This window comes from Tenrec ecaudatus, chromosome 3 (assembly GCF_050624435.1).
Source record: "Tenrec ecaudatus isolate mTenEca1 chromosome 3, mTenEca1.hap1, whole genome shotgun sequence".
NCBI classification, from domain to species: domain Eukaryota; kingdom Metazoa; phylum Chordata; class Mammalia; order Afrosoricida; family Tenrecidae; genus Tenrec; species Tenrec ecaudatus.
The window spans coordinates 173,159,879-173,183,487 of NC_134532.1; the positions used below are offsets into that span (position 1 = coordinate 173,159,879).

Genomic DNA, 23,609 nt, shown 5'->3' on the forward strand with positions numbered 1-23,609 from the left:
GTCATTGTTAGGTGCTAGTGAGTCAGGCCTGACTACTAGTGACCCTATGTACAACAGAATGAAACAGTGACCTGTCCCGAACCATCCTCACGATTGTTGATGCTTGAGCCCATCACTGCAGCCACTGTGTCCATCCATCTCATTGAATGCTTCCTCTTTTGCATTGACCTTTACTTTCCAGGTACTGGTCCCTCCTCATCACATGTCCAAAGCACACGAGCCAGTCTTGCTCTCCTTTCTCCTAAGGAGATTCTGCCTGTACTTTTTTCAAACAGATTTGTTTATTCTACTGGAAGTCTATGATATGTTGTTCAATTTTTTTTGCCATCACCACCATTAAGATGCATCAGTTCATTTTCTTCCTTAGTCAGTGTTCAGGTAGTACTTTGGCTGCTTCGGTCAGGCACACCTTAGTCTTCAAATTGACTTTGTCTTTTTGAATAATTTTGAAAGGTCTTTTGAAGCAGAGTTGCTCAGTCAGACACTTTGTTTGATTTCTTTTCTTTTTCCTTTACTTTGCTTGATTTCTTGACAGCTGCTTCCATGGGTGTTGATTCTGAATCCAGGTGAAATGAAATTCTTGACAATGTCAACATTTTCTCCATTTATAATGATGTTGCCTATTGGTCTACTTATGAGGATTTTTATGTTCTTTATGTTGAGGTATAATTCATATTCAAAACTATAGTCTTTGTTCTACTTCAGTAAGTGCTTCACTATGGCCCTTCCTTCATGGTTAAGTGGAAATTACTTGCAACCAATGATTGATTTGATGAATCCAACACACATCTTCAGACCTGAAGTAGAGCGACTCAGCCCTTTTTGTGGTTCGTAGCACAGTACTTCTGATAAAAGCAGGGAGAGCTCAGGGTGGGGGTGGGGAGGACAAATGGGCAGCGAGGGTGTGGCTGTATCAGCGAGTCTCTGTCTTTTCAAGTGTTTCAGCTTCTAGCTCACCACGCTATGAGGCATACAGAGGGCAGAGAATATGCAATGATAGTTCATCCCCCTTTTTCTCCTGGCATGGGTATCACCTGGTACTGGAGACCATCGGCTGTGCTTCTCTTTGCTAGAAGTATTCCAAGGTTGCAGGGGCTTAATTGCCAGAAATTGCCATTGGTTGACTATGCATGATTGCATGCGTGTTGATGGTTGCTGATCCTGATGCTTGGTGTTCATCTTATTTTCTTCCTAGAGCGCCTCACTCAGAATTTAATTAATTGGTTATATTAGCGAGCACTTATTTCTCTATGGTTTGGTTCCTCCTTCCCACCAATGCCAACACAATGACATGACTTCACACAGGAGGCTCTCAGCTCTGTCCTTTTGTGCTGTGGGCAGTCACTGTGACTTGTGGAACTCTTCAAGTTCTTGTTATCTAGTACAATAATCCCTTGTCCACTATTTCTAAATCACCAGCGTACTGCAAATCAAAACTTCAAGAACTCTTTAGCCACCAAAATCTGATGTGTTGTGAGGCTAATTTTGGCCTGCCGGTGAATATTTATTTCCCCCCAGAAATATAAATATATTTATGGGGTCTATACTATTCCTTGCTTTGATTGAACCTGGATTCCAAGGCACATTTGACCCAAAGGGTTTGAAATCAGGACTATAGAAGAATAGTATTTTCATTCACCAGAAGAAGGAATCATTAAAAATAAATCTGAAACAGTTTTTAAGATGGAATGTTGATACATTGGTGCTGTGTGTGAAAACAGGTCCTAATTTGAATGTCACATAGTAACCCTAAGAGAAGACTAGACATGGAACAATGGAAGTGGTTAAATGTGGTTCATTAGTGACCCAAAGCCTCAGAAACCTGCTGTATCTGCTCAGCAACATGGACAGATGCGCTTGAGATAGGCTGCAATTGTCAACTCACTCTGCAGAAGATACACATTGTTGCACAATCCAAAGAGTACAGATAGCTTTAGTTTTACAGAAGCCTCCTAAGGAAAACAATGGAATCTTCTTAATCTGGAGCCTAGCCTTGCCTGGGAGCTGCTGACTCCACCACTGGGAGAACCAGAAAGGTCAGATTGAGAAAGTCAGCGCTGGAAACCCGGTCGATGATACTCAACCCTCAGAAACCCTCTGCGTTCCAGCTGCTTCTGACTGTCCGGGGCACCTGCCTGTGTTCGCTAAATCTGAGTTTAATACTCACTCCTGATGAGCTAGACCTCTTGGCTTCCTTTCTCCTGCACTGTAGCCATCAGCATCATGGGGGCTTGTGGGTATTAGATAACATCTGCAAATTTGTTTGCCTGTCACAGTTAAAAAAGAAATAGCTGCCAATTTAAAAAACATGAGCAGATTTCAAAGGAGAATCAAAATTCTTCAAGCAATGGGAATTCTGTGACAACACTAGGCTAAATTCCCACACAGCTGTCTACCTGGCTTGTGGGTGTATTTGCAGGCCCAGTAATAGCTTCCTGTTATGTTTTTTTCTTTCCTCTTTGGGATTAACGTCCTCAGCTCCCTGATTCTCATGAATGAGACTTCTGGCTTTCATCTCTTCAGTCCTAGAAGTTCTGTTACAAAAAGGAAAAGACACACACACACACATATACACAAAGACTCTGACGTTGGTCTTTTTTCCTCAGGGAACTTGTGATCCTCTGATTGACCACACTGGCTAGTCAATATAATGGACACATCTTTTCCAAGACCCTTTCCTAATAGTGCTTTTAATATTCTCTTTCATTTCTTCCTCTGTCCCTTGGATTACAGGCACACTGCATTTCCACTGACTAACACAGAACCTGATTTATGCCACAAAGCCAATTCATATTTACTGAATGAATAAATTGACCCACTTCTAAGAGAATTGAAAGACATTTACAAAATAATGTAGCACCAGGAAGCACCAGCTTTTAAGAGGAGTGTGGGTAGACCACAAGCTCTTGTTGACATTGATCTTCGTTAGGGCAATTTTAGTAGAATAGGGATACAGAATGTACACACTTTATGTGTCAATTTGAGGAGGGAAAGGGCAGGAAGGAATGATATCTTAAGGCAGATGGGAACTAGATCAGAATGTTGTATGAAAAGAGTCTGAGCCTGGATAGAGCAGAGGTTGTACACTGGTGCATATAGGAGCTGGAAGCACAGGGAATCCAGGGTGGATGATACCTTCAGGACCAGGGGTGTGAGGGGCAATACTGGGAGGGTAAAGGGTGAGTGGGTTGGAAAGGGGGAACCGATTACAAGGATCCACATGTGACCTCCTTCCTGGGAGACGGACAACAGAGAAGGGGGTGAAGGGAAACGCCGGATAGGGCAAGATATGACAAAATAATAATTTATCACTTATCAAGGGCTCATGAGGGAGGGGGGAGGAGGGAGGGAGGGGAAAAAAGAGGACCTGATGCAGAGGGCTTAAGTGTAGAGCAAATGCTTTGAAAAATGATGAGGGCAAAGAATGTATGGATGTGCTTTATACAATTGATGTATGTATATGTATGGATTGTGATAAGAGTTGTATGAGCCCCTAATAAAATGTTTTTAAAAAAAAAGAAAAGAGTCTGAGCACTTCATATTCTGATTTTATAAAGGAAAAACCTTTTGAGGTTTAGGGGATAAAAAAACTTGAGGTGGATGAAAAAGACTATGGGGACTTTGTTAGTCTGGGCTGACTAGAGAAACAAATTCATAGGCACTCATATGTGTATAAGAAAGAGCTTTATATACATGAGCAGTTGAATATTGAGACAGCCCAGCCCAGTCAAGATCAAGATCATAAGTCTGATGTTAGCCCATATGTCTGATACCAATCTATAAAGTGAAACACATGCAATGACACCAAATGCTGGAAGATCACAGACCAGTGGGTGGAAAGTCTTGTGGATCAGTGGCAATGAGCGCATCTCAGCGCCGTCAGGTGTCTCCACGTGGCTCCTCCAGCTCCAGGGCTCTGGCTGCATCAGCGTAGCTCCATCAGGTTCGTTGTCCTCAATAATGTCTTGCAGGGAGTGTGTCCTGCCTCCAGTGAGCTATTTATGTCCTTAGTACCTCCGAATGAGGCAATCAAGCTGTGACCTGATTGACAGGCTGAACTCCACCCCTTCACTCTTAAGTCTCAAATTGACGACAGATTGCAACTGCACAATAATAGGGATCAAATAAACAGCCTTAGTTGCTGCTGGTGGGTGCCCTTGAATTGGCTTAGTCTCCCTGCACTCTGTGCACTCGAACAAAGCACTTCCCAGTTTGGCACCATCCTCACAATTGTTCTTATGCTTGACATTGTGTCAGTCCATGCCCTTGAGGGTCTGTCTCTTTTCTCCTCGCCAAACAAAACGCCCTTCCCCCAGGTCTTAATAACATGGCCAAAGAACTTGAGACCAAGTCTTTGCTTTCAAAACATTCTGGCTATAATTCTTCCGGGACAGACTAGTTGGTTCTTTTGGAAAGCCCTATTGTTGTTAGGTGCTATCAACTCAGTTTCGACTCTTGCAACCTTATGTACAACAGAACAAAACACCATTCGGACCTGCCCCTTCCTCATAACCAGCATGCTCGAGCCCATTGTTGCAGCTACTGTGTCGACCCATCTTATCAAGGGACTTCCTCTTTTCAGCTATACTTCAATTTCACCAAGCATGATCTCTTTCCAAGGACTGGTCACTTCTGACAACATATTTCAAGTACATGAAATGAAGTGTTACCAGCGTTGCCTCTAAGGAGCATTCTGGCTGTATTTTTCCCAAGGTGGATTTGTTTGTTCTTTTGGCTGTCCATGGTACTTTCAATAGTCTTCTCCAACACCGTAATTCAAACGCATCAATTCTTATTTGGTCTTCTTTCAACTGCCGTGGCTCAGATCAGGCTTACCTTAACCCTCACAGTAACATCTTTGCTCTTCAATACTTTAAGGAGCTCTTGTGAGGTCCATTTACCCAATGCAATGCATCATTTGAGCTCCTGACTGCTGTCTGTGTGAGTGTTGATTGTGAAAGCAAGCAAGATACAATCATTGACAACTCCAACCTTTGCTCCATATTTCATGATGTTATCCATTGGATCGGTTGTGAGGATTTTAGTTTTTTTTACATTGAGTTATAAGCCATACTGAAGGCTATAGCCTTTGATCTTCATCAGTAAGTACTTTAAATCATCTTTGCTTTCAGCAAGCAAGGTTGTGTTATATGCAATGCACAGATTGTTGATGAGTCTTCCTCTGATCTTGATACCACATTCTTCTTGGATTATTTGCTCAGTATGAAGATCCAGTAAGTATAGTGAAAGGATAACTCTGATGTGTCCCTTTTCTGATTTTAAACATGGAGTATCACCTTGTTCTGCCCAAAAGATTGTCTCTTAATCTATGTACAGTTTTCACATGAGCACAATTATGTGCTCTGGAATTTCCTTTCTTCACAATGTCATCCATCATTGTTATGATCCACAAAGTCAATGAAACACAAATAATTCTGTTTCTGTTTTTCACCTCGCTCAGCAAGCTCCATCTGATGCCGACCCTGATAGCCCATTCTTCGTCCTTGTCTGAATCTGGCTTGAATTTCTTTCTGGTAGCTCCTTGTTGAGTACTGCTGCAACTCTTTGTGAATTTTCTGTAGTACATTTTCACTTGCATGTGAAGGGAATGATAGTGCTCAATAAGTTCTGCAATCTGCTGCGGCATCTTTGGAATGGACCCGGATGTGGATCTCTTCCAGGTTTGGTCAGTTTACGGCCTTCAGATTTTCGTGGCGTAGGTGAGTGAGTGTGCCCAGTGCTTTATCAGTTTGTTGAAACATTTCAATTGGTTTTCTACCAATTCCTGGAGCCATTTTTTTTTTTTTTGCTAATGCCTTTAGTTCATCTTGGATTTCTTCCTTCAATACCATTGGTTCTTTGCCCTTTGCTACCTCTTTGGAGATGTTGTCAGGAGCGCCTGGTCCCTGGAGAAGACATTATGCTTGGTAAGGTGGAGGGGCGGTGCAAAAATGGATTGCCACTGTGGTTGCAACAAATGGGCCCAGGCATGAGAGCACCTGTGCGGATGACAGTGCAGGACCAGGCAGTGCTCCATTCCGTTGTGCGTAGGGTCACTGTGGGTTGGAATAGACTCAGCGATTCCTAACAACAATAACCTCTTCAGAACTCTTCTATCTATCTATCTATCTATCTATCTTACTAATCATTTTACTGATAACAATTCATTTATTCATAACAATTCGTAATTCAATTGTATTAAGCACACTTGCACATATGTTGCCACCATCATTTCCCAAACATTTTCTTTCTACTTGAGCCTTTGATATCAGCTCCTCTTTTTCCTATTCCTTCCCCCACCCGCCCATCTTTGTGAATCCTTGATCGATTCTATATTATTACTGTTACTTCATGTCTCACACCATCTGTTGAATACCTCCCCTTTGGGGCCATCGACTGAGTATCCCTTTCATCTTCTCCTCATGCTTCCAGCATCAGTAAATATGTTGCCCATAAAATTTTCAATATTGAAAACTCGAGACTCAAATTTCCTCTGCAGTTCCTTCTACTTGAGAAGTACTGCATATCTTTTTTGTTTTGCTTTTTAAACTTTAGCTCTTTGTACATTTGATTATAATGCTTTGCTTTGCCTTCTTGAGCTGCTTTTTGAAATACTCTGTTGAGCTCTTTTATTTCATCATTTCTTCTTTCTTTTGAGATGTACTGAGCATAGCTGATACTAAATGCATCATGGGGGTGAAACAACCCAAGATGAGGATATCAAGGACAGTGTCAAGACTGGAGCACCAGGAAGCATCAGCACTACGAAGCCTGTGGATAGATCATTAGCTCTTGTAGACTGACTTTTGTCCACGGTTTGCTTTATCCTTTTGATTCTCTATGTTATTTGTTTCTTTTCAACAGCATACACTGTTTTCGTCCCTAAAAAGCTAAAATTTATGTAAGATACACTAGGAGATAATATTACCAATATCCTTACATTGAAAGTTTTTTTAATTGTTATAATTTCAAATTTACAGAGGAGTTACAGGCTCAGTACAAGGTAATCTCGCATATCTTTCATATCACACTCACAGATTCTTATACTTTTGCTTCATATCCTCTTAATCATTCTCTGGGCCTCTCTCCCTGTCCCCTTTCCCTTTGATATGCATCTTTTTTGTTTTGCTTTTTCCCTAACCATCTGAGAGTAAGTTGTAGACATGGGTTGCTTTACCACTACCCAGGTTATTTTGGATTATCTAGAAACAAGGACATTCTCTTGTTTTACCTACTGTACAAGGTTCACACTCAGGATACGTAGCATTGATACAATACGTGGTCCTTATTTAAATTTCCAGTGTCCAAATCCCTGGTCCATATTTAAATTTCACCCCTAGTTTCTTCCACTCTCCCATTCCAGGATCTAATACTGGATCATTGATCAGTGGGAATTTACTTGACAACACATAACATCAGGAATCCAGGATCACACATTGCACTTAGTGAGTAAATACACACCAGTTTTAGATGCCAGCAAAGAGAAGAAATATGGAAGTGCCCATTGGGTGTACTATAAAATGCTGTGAATACTTAATTACTTATTGCTGACAAGAGTCCATAAACATGAGATATTTCATTAGAATCTGTTGGCCCACACCCTCACTCTCATGGTCATCATGAGAAAATAAAGGTTCCCTCCCCCAATACTATGCTAGCGAGGCCTACTGGGATGTGTATGAATCACTTACCTTTTTTGTTTTGCATAGTCCCAAACTTAACTTTTTATTTGTCCGCATTAAACAGCTGTTAAGGAGCCCTGGTGGTGCTGTAGGTTAACCATTGGTTCAAACCAACCAGCCACTCTATGGGAGAAAGAGGCTGTCTTTGCCTTTAATTTTTAACAGATTCATAAACCCTGTCTCAGCTAGATATGAGTTCGAATTGATTTGACAGCTGTGGGTTTTTTGTAAACAGCTGTCTGTCATGCAGACTTTTTAATGAAGTTAATCTGTTCAGTATATGTCTACAGTCTTCATGCAGACTTGGTTTGTGGAGAACAGCACCATACAGAGGGCTGCTGTACTGATCTCCCTCTGCTTCAAAGCAGAGACAATTTTCAGTTCTAGGACTTGAATAGCAGTCTTGAATCTGGTTGTGATAGTCCTGTTTTTTTCACTGATCACTTGTGTTATGATAAGACAAGATAAAAACCCCTAAGGAAAAAGTATTACCTAGTTTAATTTTCTACTTTTACTCTTTAAAAAAATCATTTTATTGGGAGCTCATACAACTCTTATTACAATCCAGACATCCATTCTTGTGTCATTGCCCTCATCATTCTCAAAACATCTTTCTTCTTGAGCCCTTGGTATCAGCTCCTCATTTTGACCCTTTCCCTCCCTTCCCCTCTCCCTCATAAACCCTTGATAATTTATAAATTATTATTATTTTGTCATGTCTTATACTGTCCAACATCTCCCTTTACCCACCCTTCCGTTGTCCAGCCCACAGGGAGGGGGTTATATGTAGAACCTTATAATCAGTCCCCCCTTTATACCTACTTTCCCTCTACCCTCCTGGTATCGCCACCTTCACCAGTGGTCCTGAAGGGTTCATCTGTCCTGGATTCCCTGTGTTTCCAGTTCCTATCTATACCAGTTTACATCCTCTGGTCTGGCCATATTTGTAAGGTAGAATTGAGATCATGATAGTGGTGAGAGGAAGCATTTAAGAACTAGAGGAAAGTTGTATGTTTCATAGTTGCTACCCTGCACCCTGACTGACTCGTCTCCTCCCTGAGACTGTTCTGTAAGGGGGTGTCCACTTGCCTACAGATGGGCTTTGGGTTCCCACTCCTCATTCCCTCTCATTCACAATGATATAATTTTTGTTCTTTGATGCAAGATACCTAATCCCATCGACACCTCAGATCTCACAGGCTGGTGTACTTCTTTCACGTGGGCAGCCTTTAAGACACTATGCTATGTCTTTTGATAGCCAGGAACCATCAGCTTTTTCACCACATTTACTTTTGCACACATTTGTCTTCAGTGATCGTGTTGGGAAGGTGAACATGGAATACCAGTTTAATAGAACAAAGTGTTCTTGAATTGAGGGAGTACTAGAGTGGAGGCCCAATATCCATCTGCTACCTTAATACTAAACTTATAAATATATGCACATAGATCTATTTCCCCATCATCATGTAAAATATATTTACATATGTACATGCCTGTATTTAGACATCTATAAATGCCCTTTGCCTCCTAGTTCTTTCCTCTATTTCCTTTCACTTTCCTCTTGTCCCACTATCATGTTCAGCCTTCATTTGGGTTTCAGTAATTCTTCTTGGTTACATTGCCCTTGATCAAGCTCTACCAGGCCTCTTATACCCTCCTCGCCACCAATTTTGGATCACTTGTTGTTCCTTTGTCCCTGGGTTTGTTAATACCACTTCCTTTTCCCTACCACCACCACTCCTCTCCCATCTACTTTTATTTTTAAGACTTAACTCTCAGCAATTTTTGGTGATGCCCAAAAAGTCCATCAATGTTTATTTAGCTATTTGTTCACACTGAATATATTAGACACTGAAGGAAATCACATAAAGAGGACTTCCCAGAATGTGTTGGGGGATGGCATTGTAGTTTAAATAAACATATGATGTTTGTGTCCATAGCTACATACCTGAAAATAAATGTGTCTTCATTGAATGTGTAACTTCTTGCAGTTTTTCCTCGGTAATTATGTTTGACATCAAAATGTGTGTAATAGGCTTTCTTTTCCCCTGCTCTTGTTGCATCATCAGCGACTGGCCAGAGATTCTTAGAAACAGTTGAAGCCGCTTCCTTGTCGCTGTTCTTGTTGTTTCTAGTTCCTCTTGAGTTGGCTCTGCTGCATGGCAAGCTGATGTGAAACAGGACTCTACGTGTGTGTTGGTGAGGGTGCATGTGGTAGAACACTGCCAAGGAGGCCGCTGGAACAGACACTCGATGATGTGAGTGCAGGCACTCGGGGAGGATAAGTATGGGTCTGTGTAGATGTCGAGGGGAGCTGATTGTCATGCTGTTGCTGGCTGGTGTCCTGGAGCCCCTTCTGACGACTCGGAGTCGTGTTTCTGAGCAGCTGGTAGATTTGCACTGTGACCCTCTGGTTGGCAGCCACACACCACCGGGGCTCCATGATAATCACCACACCAGGGAATCATGGATTGAGCTAGGAATGCGAAGAATCAAACACAGGAAGAATCTAGAATTTAGGAGGAAGTTTGAAACGTGACCTTCTGAGTGTTCACTTGAGGAAACAGAGGCAGAGGAGAGGATTGGCTCCTCCCGCTGCCATTGAGTCAATCCTGACTCACGGCGACCGTATGGCACAGGACAGGGCTGCCCGCGGGAGTCGTCTCCAGGACAGTAACTCTTGGTTGTTGCTACGTGTCACCAAGTCAGTTCCCACCCAGAGCAAGCCTATGCACCGGTCCTGCGCCAACCTCCCAATTGTTCCTGTGTCCCAGCCCATTGTGTCGTCAATCTCACTGAAGACCCTCAGTGAGACGACTTGACCCAGATTGACACAGTGTGGCGCTTTACAGGAGTAGAAAGCCTCATCTTTCTCCTGTGGCGTGGCTGGTGGTTTCGAATTGCTCACCTTGCAGTTAACAGCCCAATGCATAACCCCGCACTGCTCCCAGAGTTGCTCCCCATCCCCCAATAAGCCAGTTGTAAGAACGAGGCCCGGACCCTGCTGGGTCAGCCTTCCGCATTGTACTGCCTTCGTGCTGATGAGAGGCACCTGCTTGGCAGGTAGGCACCCGCTTTGCCAAATAGGCGAGGGCATTTTCACAGCTTCAGGTAACGATTGGTCACAGTGATAATCAATGGCGCCTGGCGAGTCTTCAGACCCCCTTTGTTGAAAAATACTTGGCGCTTAGCTGCCTGTGAAGCTTTGCTCCTGCTGTCCCTCGCAGCTCTTTGCCCTTTACTTACTCAGGCCCCGACTTCAGCCTCCCTTGCCATCCTCAGAGTTGTAAAGCTTTCCCCCTTTCTGAATTACTGTTCAATTGCTCTGTGTTATTAGTATCACCTCCCCCCTCTGTCCAATTAACAGAATCATCTCCTTGGAGGCAGGGCTTCGCTAGGTAATACACCAATATACCACAGGGCCTTGCACCCAACAGGACCCCAAATCCACAGATAATACACCGATATGCCACAGGGCCTTACACCCAACAGACCCCCAATCCACTGCTGTGAAGTCAATGCCAATACCCAGAGGCCTTATCAGAGTGAGGAGAGACTGCTCCATAGACTTTCTGAGCCTGGAAATCCCTGTGCCCCGCGTGGATTTTACCCAGCTGTGGACACCGCTCCTTGTGCTCGTTAGGCACTCAAAACAGTTTTGTTGCTAATGGCTACAGAGAGGACGATCACTTGGGATTTAGAGTAAGCACAAACTCTTTGGAGACATTTTGGGCCTTCTGTCCTATATCATTTTGTTTCATTTTATTTCTATTACTTAGATTTGGGGGAAAAGTTTATTTTAATTTTACATGTATTAGTAGGAATCCCTCTCCAGAATGTGAACCTGTCATAACCTTCCGGGAGATGCATGGTCAGAAGAAACCATAGGACAAATTGAGAAAGGGAAGCTACATGTTCAGTTGTCAATGACTTAGGACCGGGAGCCCTGGTGGTGCTGTGAGTTGGCATTGGGCCTCTCAGCATAGGGATGGTGATTTGTTTGACTTAACCAGCCCCCTCCGAGGAGAACGGCGAGGCTTTCTGATTCTGTGAAGGAGGACAGTCTTGGAAAGCCTACGAGTTGAACTTGCGAAGCGTTGGAATGGACTCAGACGCTGCAGCCACTGCGCAGGAGAGAGAGGCGACCGTCTGTTTCGTCGAGACCACTGCCCTGGAAGCCGGGTGGGGCAGCTCTGCTCTGCTGCATTGGGTCACGATGAGGAAGCCCCATGCAGCAGCTCGACTCTAAAGCAGAGAAGTGCGCCTTTGAGTTTCTGAGACTGTAAATCTTTACTGCAGTAGAAAGCCTTACCTTTCAGCCTCAGAGCTGTTGGGGGTTCAAACCGTCGACCTTATGGTCCGCAGCTCGGTGTGTAGCCCACTACCCCACCAGGGCCCTATATAGGGTTTCTAGGACTGTGCATCTTTATGGGAAAGGACAGCATCTTCTTTTCCCTGTGGTGAGGCTGGTGGATTTGAACTTCTAACCTTGTGATCATCAGTGGAATGCCTAACCCATATCACCACTACTTCACAATGACAAATATTGTGTTGTTTTTACCAAAGCTCTTCACCTTCCATCTTTATTTTTAATTTTAGCGAACGAAGATTTGTATGCTACCACATTGGTAAACCTGAAAAGGAAAAAATGTACAAAAATATATGCAGTAACATTGTTCAATAAAATTCAATGATTGCGTCAAAGACGTACTTAAATGGATGCTCTAGTGATATTCATCGTGCACGGGAAAATAAAACGTTCACCTTGGTTTCTCTTCCAGTGGTCACATAGCTGCAGCTGTTTCTTTTTGTTGCCCGGTGAAAGCAATAGATAGATGTGATAAGTTGCTCGTGAGATAAGAGCTAATAAATTTACTTCTTGTAGAGGAATAAATGTTATCTCTCCTTGCACAAGACTCCACACAGGTCTTGTTTGTTGCTGTTGAGACTTGGCTCCTTTGTTTGGTCTATTTGCTGTCTGTACATGTTAGTGCAAGGAGCATATGCGGTGTCCTAGGGGAGTGCAGCACGCGAAGACTCCTCCCAGTCCTGTGCCGGCCTCACAACAGTAGTTCTGTTTGCGCCCCTTGCTTCATACACTGTGTTCACCCATCGCATTCTCCCGACGCTTCCGTTTCACCGAGCATGAAGTCCCTTCCCAGGGACTCATCTCTCTTAGTAACATGTGCGATGTCCATGAAGCCAAGTCTCACCACCCTTGACTCTAAAGAGCATCCAAACCATACTTCTTACAAGACAGATCCATTTGTTCTTTGGCAGTCTGGTGCTTTCAGCATTCTTCACCAGCACCGTAGTGTGGATGCATTGGTTCTGCTTCAATCTTTCTTATTCGGTGCCCAACTTTCAAATGCACATGAAGTAATTAAAAATACCATGGCTTGGATCAGGTGGTCCTTAGTCCTCCAAATGATATCCTTGCTCTTAACACTCTAAAGAGAGCCAGTGCAGCAGATTTGCCCCATGCAATATGTACTGGGTCTGTCTACTGGTGCGCCTACGAGAACTGCTTATGGATCCAAGCAAGAAAACATCTTTGACAATTTCTATCTTTTCTTCTTCTTCTTCAAGAACTGCTTATGGATCCAAGCAAGAAAACATCTTTGACAATTTCTATCTTTTCTTTTTCTTCTTCTTTGCAAGAAAACATCTTTGCCAATTTCTATCCTCCTCCTCCTCCTCCTCCTCCTCCTTCTTCTTCTTCTTCTTCTTCTTCATCATGATGTTGTCCATTAGCCCAGTTGTGAGGATATTGGTTTTCTTTACATTGAATTGTAGTCCATACTGAAAGCTGTGATCCTTGATCTTCATTAACAAGTGCTTCATGTCTTGCTCACTGCTAGGGATGAAGCAGTTAAATGATGAGTGATTCTGTCTTCATTACGTTTGTAGTCTGGCTAAGCTATAGATCTGCGTTTATGGGCGCACGATGGCATCGTTCTACGCTATGTTTTCTCTATTGTGAAGGGAGTGTGGCTTTCTTAGGCGCACATGCCTCTGTGGTCCGTGCTTACCTGGGCATTTCTGAAGCACCTGGGCAACTGAAGCCCTTCACTGTGCTGTGACGTAGGGCACTTGGACTCAGGGGTTTTCAAGGTTTCCTTCTGTATGTAGCACAGATTTCACAAATGTGTAGGGGTTTCCGTAATGCTTACATTGTCCTCTTCTCTCCAGCATTGTCTTACCTACTTTGGACATGCTATCAGGAGGGACCAGTCCCTGGAGAGGTGCTCGGTACAGTAGAGGGGCAGCAAAAGAAGAAAGGCCATCAACGGGTAGATCGACCCGGTGGCTACGACAATGAGCTCAAGCAGAGGGACAATTGTGAGGATGGCACAGGACCGGTTGGGGTTTTGCTCTGTGGCACGTAGGCCACTATGGTTGGAAGTGACTTGAAGGCACCAACCCCCCCCCCCCCTCCGGCATTGACATGAAGTACGAGGGGGCTTCAGACACTCCATGGGGAAGTGGCATTAAGAGATCATGGACTTTTCCTGTGTCTTGAAGTCCCCCTGTAGAAGCCTTGGTGTTGTAATGGTTAGGTGTTGGGCTGTGATCCACATGGTTGGCAGTTTGAAGCCACCAGCAGCTCTGTGGGAGAAAGACTGAGCTTTCTACTCCTGTAAACAATTACAGTCTCAGAAACCCACAGTGAGGGTCACTATGAGTCAGCTTGATGGCAGCAAGTTTGTTTTTGGAAGTTTGCCTCTCTGTAGATAACCAAACAAATTTGCCTGCTGTTCATTTTCTACGTGAAGACACTGTCTCTACTGACATCCCATTTGGAAGTGACAAGCTAACGCGCCGTTTCTCCTGGCCTGTGTTCTGTTAGACCGCACTTGCTGCTGACCACAGAGTGGGACTTCCTTCAAGATTAGCTTCACTGACCATCGCTATGGATAGCTGCTTCCTTCCTCTTCTGTCTTTGGCTTCAGATATGTGACTTCGAAAATGGGGACCTTTTAATACTTAATGCACATTCTTCTTTTTTTCCCTTCCACTGAACTCCCATGAAGTTGTGGGAAAATACAAGTGTATAAATAAATTAAGAGACATGCAAGAGCACCACTTTGGGTATAGTAGGAGAGCACATTCGAAAAATAAATGATTCTTCTATGAGAAGATTTACAAGGCACTCAAATACAGTATAAATTAGTATACTTGTGTTTGTTGTTTGCTCCGAGTGGCAGAGAAATGATGCGTCACAGTTGGCTCATAAGTCTACAGTATTAGAGTAGTAACTTAATTTAATTTTGAAAATGGGAAAGGGAACTGAATATTTTTAGAGTAATTTGGGGTTGATTGTTATGGTGCTCTGAAACGGCAGGGTAGTGACTGGAGTTTTCTGGTTGAAAGCTGAGTCGTGTGATGCTGAAGCTCAGCTATACAATGCTGAATTGTTCAACCAGGAAACACGAAGCTGTGCTCTTGCTTGACTGCAATACGTCACACTTCATCATTTTTGATGAGCAGATGTTACGACTCAAACTGTCTTCAGGAAACAGAAGCAACGTTCACTGGGTGAGATAGCATGGCTCCTGACATTGCAGAAGCAGCTTATCAGCAGTTTTCTGTTCCTTTTTCATTGGATAAAATTTACTTGATCTTCATTTGTCAAAGCTTTCAGAAAGGTCTGGGGGCCTTCTCGGAGGTAACAGTATTTCTGCGCTCAAGACAGTTTCCGAGCGTGGGCCCAAGTGCGCGATGGCTCTCTGATCCAAATTCTCAATTCATTCCTTGCTTGCTGGGTTGCCATGTGCAATGGTGATGACAGTTAATATGCTCAACTGCTAATGAAAGACTAGAGGTTTGAGTCTGCTCAGAAGTACTTTGGAAGAACCAAAAAACACCCTGTCTTCTAGTTGATACGGACTCGCAGTGAACCTATAGGTCAGGGTAGAACTGGCCCTGTGGGTTTCTGAGACTGTATCTCTTGGCGGGAGTAGAAAGCCTCGGCTTCCTCCCTTGAAATGTCTGCTGGTTTCAAACCGCTGGCCTTGCAGTTTGCAGCCCAACACATAACCACTGTGCCACCAGGGCTCCTATCTTGGAAGAAAGACCTGGTGATCGTCTTCTGGAAAATCAGTCATTGAAAAGCCTGTGGAGCAGAGATGTACCTCTGACACCCCTGGGCCATCATGAGTTGAAATCAATGTGATAGCAACGGTTTAGCAGTTGTGTGTGACCTTGCTATTTAATCTCTCTGAGTCTCATTTTCCATTTCTTCAAAGCTGAGAAAACATGCCTTCCATCATAAGTCTTTTTAAAAAACTAATTTACATACTATGTTTTTGTGAGTTGTAAATGAATCAATGTTCGTTATTGGACGGTACTTGGCATGTAATAGGTGCTAGCTAAGTTGCCTCAACAGCATGTGAAAATAGGAAGACCACAGTAGAATCAGTGGGTTTGGGTGATGATACTGGTGAAGAGCATTGAGCGTATCATGGATTGCCGAAAGAACAAACAAACCTGGTTTGGGGAGAAGTACAATTGGAATGCTCCTTAGGAGCAAGGATGTGGAGACTTCATCACACGTAGTTTGGACATATTGTCCGCAGAGACGAGTCCCTGGACAAGGATATCCTGCTTTGTCGAGTAGAGGGGCAGCAAGAGAGAGGGAAGACCTTGAGCAAGATGGATTGACACAGTGGCTGCAGCCATGGGCGTAACCCCAGAGCCATAGTGAGGGTGATGCCGTATCAGGCAGGGGTTTCTCCTGCTGTGTCCGAGTCGGGATCAACCACAACGCGCTGTCAGGTGTGGCAGTTACTACTGCTGGCGCTCGAGTTCAGGCTTCACGTGCTTTGCTTCCTTCGCTCAGCACACCCAAGCTCAATATGTATTCATGATGTAGCAGATAAAATTCACTCGAGTGGCTGCCATTAAATTGATGTGGAGCCATAGCAAACCTGTAGGAGAGAGGACCACTGCCCTGCTGGGTTTCAGAGGCTGTCATTCTGTATGGGAACAGAACATGCCATCTTTTCTCCCACAGAGTGGTTGGTGGTTTTGAAATGCGGACTATGTGGTTAGCAGCCCAACATGTAACCTACGCCACCACTAGGGCGCTGGTGTTGATGCGAATATGTCAGCAACGAATTCCCTTTTATTACCAACCAGCGTTTCATTGTCCGCGTAGAGCACATTTGATTTATCCACGTGTCAGTTGGTGGCTATTTGGGTTGTTTCCACTTTGGTATAGTGCGCATAAAAGCCATTATGAACATGTGTGTACAAGTCCTTGCATGGATGCATATTTTCACTTTTCTTGGGTACAGGACTAAAGTTACCTTGGTCAGACAGGGAGTTTATGGGAAAGATAGTGGAACTTTTGGAGGTAGTGAGTTTACTTTGGAGCTCGCTCGATGGTAATCCTCGCTTTCACCTTTTGAGCAATGGCCACATATCCCCCTTCGAAGGACCACCAGCAGGGTCTGAGGAGTTCTGTCTTCTGGGATAATAGCCAACCAAAAGGAGTCCTGACCGTGTAGTGGTTGGGCTGCTGACCACGACAGATGGAAGAAAGAGAAGACAGATGGAGCGTTCTACTCCCACGAAGAGTTACGGTCTGGGGAACCCACAGAGGCAGTTAGTTCTACCCTGTCTTCCCGGCTTGCCCTGAATGGGCAGTGACTTGATGGCAGTGAAGTTTTCTTATTTAATTTTGGTCAGTAGGGGTAAAGTGGATAGGCGATGAGTGAGAACACAGCGATGCCAACAAAAAAGGAAACCAATTACCCATAGAAGAATAAATTAATTAAAAGAAAAAAATTTAAAAGAAAGAAAAACCTGTAAGTAGATCAAGGTCTGATTTATAGAGGTCTAAAGACTGGAATGTACGTATGTAAATATATTTATATAAGACTGTAGGGAAACAGCTCTATGTGCATATATTTATAGGTTTAGTATTAAGGCAGCAGATGGAAATTGGGCCTCCACTCAAGTGCTTACTCAATGCAAGAACACGTTGTTCTATTAAATTGACATTCCAGGATGCACACCTTCCCGACACAATTGCTGAAGGAAAATGTGTGCATAAGCAAATGTGGTGAAGAAGCTGATGGTGCCCAGCTATCAAAAGATATAGCGTCTGGGGTCTTAAAGCCTTGAAGATAAACAAGTGGTCATCTAGTTTAGAAGCAACAAAGCCCACATGGAAGAAACACACCAGCCTGTGTGACCATGAGCTATCAAAGGGACAAAGAACAAAAAATCATATCAATGTAAATGTGGGTGAGTGCAGAGTGGAGACTCAAAGTCCATCGGTGGGCAACCAGCCGCTTCCTTACTGAATGGTTGTGGGGAGGAAATGAACTAGTCAGGGTGCTGGGTAGCAACGATGAAACTTTTCTCTAGTTCTTAAATGCTTCCCCCCACCCCACTATCATGATCACAAATCTACCTTACAAATCTGGCTAGACCAGAGGATGTACATTGGTACAGATAGCAACTGGAAACACAGGGAATCCAGGACAGATGACTCCTTCAGGACCAGAGGTGAGAGTGGCGATGTCTGGAGGGTGAAGGGAATGTGGGTAGAAAGGGGAAGCCGATTACAAGAATCCTCCCTGGGGGATGGACAGCAGAGAAGAGGGTGGGGGGAGATGTTGGACAGTGTAACATATAACAAAATAATAATAATTTATGAATGATGAAGGGTTCGTGAGGTGAGGGGAGTGGGGCGGGAGGGAGAAAATGAGCAGCCGATATTAAGGGCTCAAGTAGAAGTGAAAAGTTTTGAGAATAATGATGGTGACAAATGTACAGATGTGCTTGACACAATGGATGCACGTATGGATTGTGACAAAAATTGTATGAGCCCCCAATAAAATGACTTAAAAAAAAAAAGACAAAAGCCAGGGAAACACTATGGGTGGTTCTACTCTGTCCTGTTGGATCACGATGAGTTGGCATTGATTTGACGAAAGAGGGTTTGGCTTATTGGCCTGGAGTGTCTGCTGTATATTTAATTTTCTGAGGAAGATTGTGTTATGTTATTCTCAGAGAAATGAAGGCTTGGAGACTTTAATTAATTCAGTTATTCATAACACATTAGTGATGATGTCAGGATTTCAAAGAGGCCTTTCTTTGTCATCTGAAAGCTCATTCCAGCTCACTGACAGTGTCAGGTGGGGGGTGATGATCTGTAAGGATGCTCAGGACTCGGAATATAGTCTCAGATTTATTGCGGTGCAATGATAATGAGGGACAGAACAAAAATCAACCAATGGAGAAAGAGTGGGACAGGCCAGGGACAGGCAGGCACAAGCTTCCAGTAGGGTCACACCGTAGGCGCTGGCTTCCACCAACAAGGGACTGTGACAACCATGTGAAATGCTGACCAGGAAAGGTCCTAAGAGACTCGTCATGTAGTCACCCTCTGCCTAGACCTGCCTCGAATCCAGATTTCCATAAGGAAAGCAGGCGTACAAGGAAAACTAGTCACCTTGTTTCTACCAACATTGTAGGCACAAGGATGCACTGTTAGAGTCAGGGAGCTTTAGGAACCTCCACGAAGTCCTAGTTCCCAGACTCTAGCCAAGGCCATCCTTGCAAGTAGGTCTTTCTAAGGTCTTTCTTCTCCAGCCAGGGAGATGAACTCTGTGGCTGATGCTGGCCAAGTGCAAAATAGGAGAGCAAACGGAGAGGTGTCCAAGCCCATGCTTGCTTATCTATCACAGGGCCCAGCGCCTGCATAAGCTCAAAACCAACTCACTGAGTCCACTCTGACTCCTAGCGACCCTACAGGACAGAGTGGAACTGCCCCTGTGGGATTCTGAGACTGCAACTGTTCATGGGAATAGGAAGCCTCATTCTTCTCCTGAGTGCCTGCATAGAACTTGACATATATGGGTTCCTAATAATGGCTCACTGAGTTATTCATAGCCTTCTAGGTGTGTGTGTGTGTGTGTGTGTGTGTGTGTGTGTGTGTGGTGTGTGTGTGCAGGAGCCTGTGTGCAGTGGTGGTCCAGTGGTGGAATTCTCACCTTCCATGTGGAAGCTCCAGTCTGGATCCTCAGCCCGGGCTGCTCCCTCATAGCCACGCCCATCTGCCAGCAAAGGCTTGCCTTCCCCTCAGCAGGTTTAGTGGAGCTTCCAGACTTGGAGGAAAGTTCTGAGGATCTCCTCAAAGCCAGTGAATGGAAACCCACAGAACCATGGGGTGGGGCTGATGGAACTGATGGTTGGGATGACAGCCTTTTGCTCTGTCACATCTGAGGGGGGGGGGTGGCGGGGAACTGACTTGGTGGCAATTTAAAACACTAACAACAAAAACAACTGAATTTTAGAGGTTCTCTGGATTAGCCACAAACCATTGGCCCTCAAATTTATAATCATGACAGTTTGTCCCTGAAGTTCCTGGTAGCTTCTAACTGCTCAGTGACTATTCTCTTTTGTAAGGTCTTTGCTTGAGATACTGAGGTCAGCTATTTGTGCCTCCAGCGGAAATACTGATTCGTTTGTTCCAGAGCCCCAGACACCTGTGTACCTTGATGGAAAGTGGAACTGTTTCCTCCACCTGACCTCCTCCGTGCCTGGGTCACATGGTGGGGTGGGTGGGGGTTGATGAGGCCTTCCTTCCTTCATGGGCAGAGGCTGACGGAACTGTCTGTCCCAGGTCCAGCGGTTGTCACAGGCCCATTCAAGGAGGCCGTGCAGGAGGGAAGCAGTCCTGGGAAGGAGCAAGCTCTCCTCTCCCTGGTTTCCTTCGTTCTGAGTTGCCAAGACCGACTGAGTAGTTGTCAGGTGCTGTCCCGTCAGTTCTGACTCATACAACTTTATGTTCAACAGAAGGAAACACTGTCTGATCTGGTGCCACCTCACAATTGCTCTTAAGCTTGACCCCCTTATTGCAACCACAGTGTCAATCCATTTTGTTGAGGGTCTTACCTCTTTTTTTTGCTGCCCCTCTACCAAGCATGATGCCCTTCTCCAGGGACTGGCCTCTCCTGACAGCATGAGTAAACAGGGCAACATAAGACCGAGTTAAAACCAACAAAAACGTCACCACCTGTTGTTTGTTTTCAACGGTTCCTTCCATTCGCCAATGAAATAAAAATGATTTTCTATTCTCTCAGTGCCCCAATGAAGGAAAAGCCAAGTTCCTGCCATCATTATTCTTGGCATTCAGTGTTTAGATGCAAGGATTGGAGACCCCCACGTTTAGAGTGAAGGGGAGCAAATCACCCAGATAAAAGAAGCTGTCTTGTTGTCAGATAACATGTGCTCAAGGCCTGGGTGCTGCAAGTCAGTGCACCACTCTGTACCTCAGTTTCCCTCAGGAGGCAACAAGGGTGAGAAGAGTTACTACCACACAGGTTTGCACTTGGGGTTTGATTGAGGTGATGCATCCAAAGCGCACACTTGAATTTGAAGCAAAACCTGGTTATTGAGAGCCTTGCAGAAAGTCCATTGGTGCTGCCTTGGAAATGACTCCTGCAGCCAGAAGAGGGTTGGGTTGACTGAAGTGTCACCTAGCCCAAAGTTTGCCTAACGGAATTGAGAAATAAGCCGCATCAGTGGGTGAGGAGTGAGTGGGTTTATTCCTTTAGTCGTTTTTCAATCTCTGCCGCCCACTAACTAACTGGTCTGTAAGTTTCCACGAAGCAGGTGCCATCCATCTCATTTAATGGCTGTCTCATCTCTTAGCCCAGGACTGGTTGATGAATGTTGGGGCCCAGGTAGGAAAGGATTAGGGAGCATTTGTGTTCAAACATGTCAACGAGATATAAATGGAAGCAGTACACTTTATCTTGCTAGGGTCATCAGAGATACAAAATTGGGGCACAAGTGAGAAGGTGAGGCTAATCAACACTGAACTCCCTGCCTTGAGTCATTCCAACTCATAGCCACCCGATAGGACTGTGCAAAATGGTCCCTGTGGGCTTCCGAGGCTGGCACTCTTTACAGGCCTGGGAAGTCTCATCTTTCTCCCACCGAGTGCCTGCTGGTTTTGACCTAGCGGTTAGCAGCCCACGCATAACCACCATGCCAGCCAGACTCCGTGAAGTTGGGGGCTAGAGAGGTGAATATTGGAGTCATTTGCTTGCTCTTCATCCCATCGTGAGGCAGCTTGATGACGGGAAGTTCAGTAGTCTTAGAAACCAGACCGAGCTGCTCCGAGTCCTGTCTGTCATTTGCCAGCCTGAGACCTTGGTGGTAGCTCAAACTCTTAACTCTCATTGTCATGGGAAACAGGAGCACTCCACTGTAGAACTATGCTCCTATCAGTGCTATAATGTGACAAGTGTGGTCTTACATATTTTTTAGGTAGTAACTTGAATTCTATTAAAACTGTATGAGGCTGATAATATGTGTATTAGGCCTATTTTTCAGGTGATGGAACTCAGGAAGAGAGAAGTTGATAACTTTGCGGAAGTTCACGGAGCCCAGAATCCAGCAGTCTGATTCTGTTGCTGTATGTTTAAGAATTGTCAAGTCAATTTTGACTTACAGCAATCCCATGGGAAAGACCAGAACTGTCCCATAGCGTTTTCTGGAATGCATTCTTTAAGGATCCCGGGTAGCTCGGTGGTTAAGCATTGGGCTGCTATCTGAAAGGCCAGCAATTTGAAACCACCAGCTGCTCTGAAAAAGAAAGATGAGGCTTTCTTCTCCTGTAAAGAGTTGCAGTCCTCTGAGGAGCCGGCCCCAAGCCCAACTGTGTGGACAGACTCCATTCTCTGCAGAAGAATTCACTTCAGAGGACAGCACTGAAGCTACAGCTCAGGGAGAGGGGCATGTCTAATCAGAGCACACAGGAAATGAAGGGGGAGGGAGAGAGAGTGGAACACATCCTGTCCCACCAAGCTCTGAGGACGATATTCCCACTCAGTGCAGCCAATGCACAGAGAGGACCATATGGCTGGCCCCAGTATGAGACGCAACGCCCCTCACTGACCCATAGCCCTACGGGGGACAGTAATGAAGACACGGTGCTGAAATTGCGCCTGATCTGATCCCACCACGCTGAGGCGAAACACTAAGGGCGTGCAACAGAACAGCGAGGGGAGCAGAGCAACAAAGTCCCCAGGGAATACCAAAAATAGACTGTGGGGCCAGGATGTGGCACCTCCTCAGACTTCATCAGAAAACATTCCTAAAGGTCAACAAGCAGACTTTGAGCTATTTACAGGGTTTTCATTTTTTTGTCCTTGTTTTGCTTTCTTTTGTTGCTTTGTTTTGCTGTCTTGTGTTTTTTTTTGTTTTTTGTTATTCATATTATTATCTCTGCAGGTCTATCTAGATAAGATAGGCAGGATAAACAGTTTGGAGGAGAAAACAACAGGACTGACAGGTCTGGGGGGGGACATGGGAGAGGGGGTGGGGGGGAAGGAAGTGAGTGTTAAAAATCCCAGGGACAAGGGAACAACAAGTGATCTAAAACTGATGGCAAGGAGGATGTAGGAGGCTTGGTAGAGCTTGATCAAGGGTAATGTAACTGAGAGGAATTACTGAAATTCAAATGAAGGCTGAATATGATAGTGAGACAAGAGGAAAGTGAACGGAAATAGAGCAAAGAACTAGGAGTCAAAGGGCGTTTATGGAGGTCTAAATACAAGCATGTACATATGTAAATATATTTATATATGATGATGGGAAAATAGATCTATGTGCATATATTCATAGGTTTAGTATTAAGGACATTGGACCTCCACTCAAGTACTCCCTTAATGCAAGAACACTTTGTTCTATTAACCTGGCACTCCTGACACAACAACGGAAGACAAAGCAGTGCATAAGCAAATGTGCTGAAGAAAGCTGATGGTTCCTGGCTATCAAAAAACATAGTGTCTTGGGTCTTAAATGCTTGAAGGTAAACAAGCGGCCCTCTAGCACAGAAGCAACAAAGCTCACATGGAAGAAGCACACCAGCCTGTGTGATCACGAGGTGTCCATAGGATC

General features: G+C 44.5%; 1 protein-coding gene across 1 annotated transcript in view; it reads left to right on the plus strand.

Annotated features, from left to right (window-relative positions):
• The window catches only part of TEC (tec protein tyrosine kinase), a 129,967-nt gene that overhangs the window by 47,882 nt on the left and 58,476 nt on the right, over positions 1-23,609 (plus strand). The window lies entirely within an intron of this gene.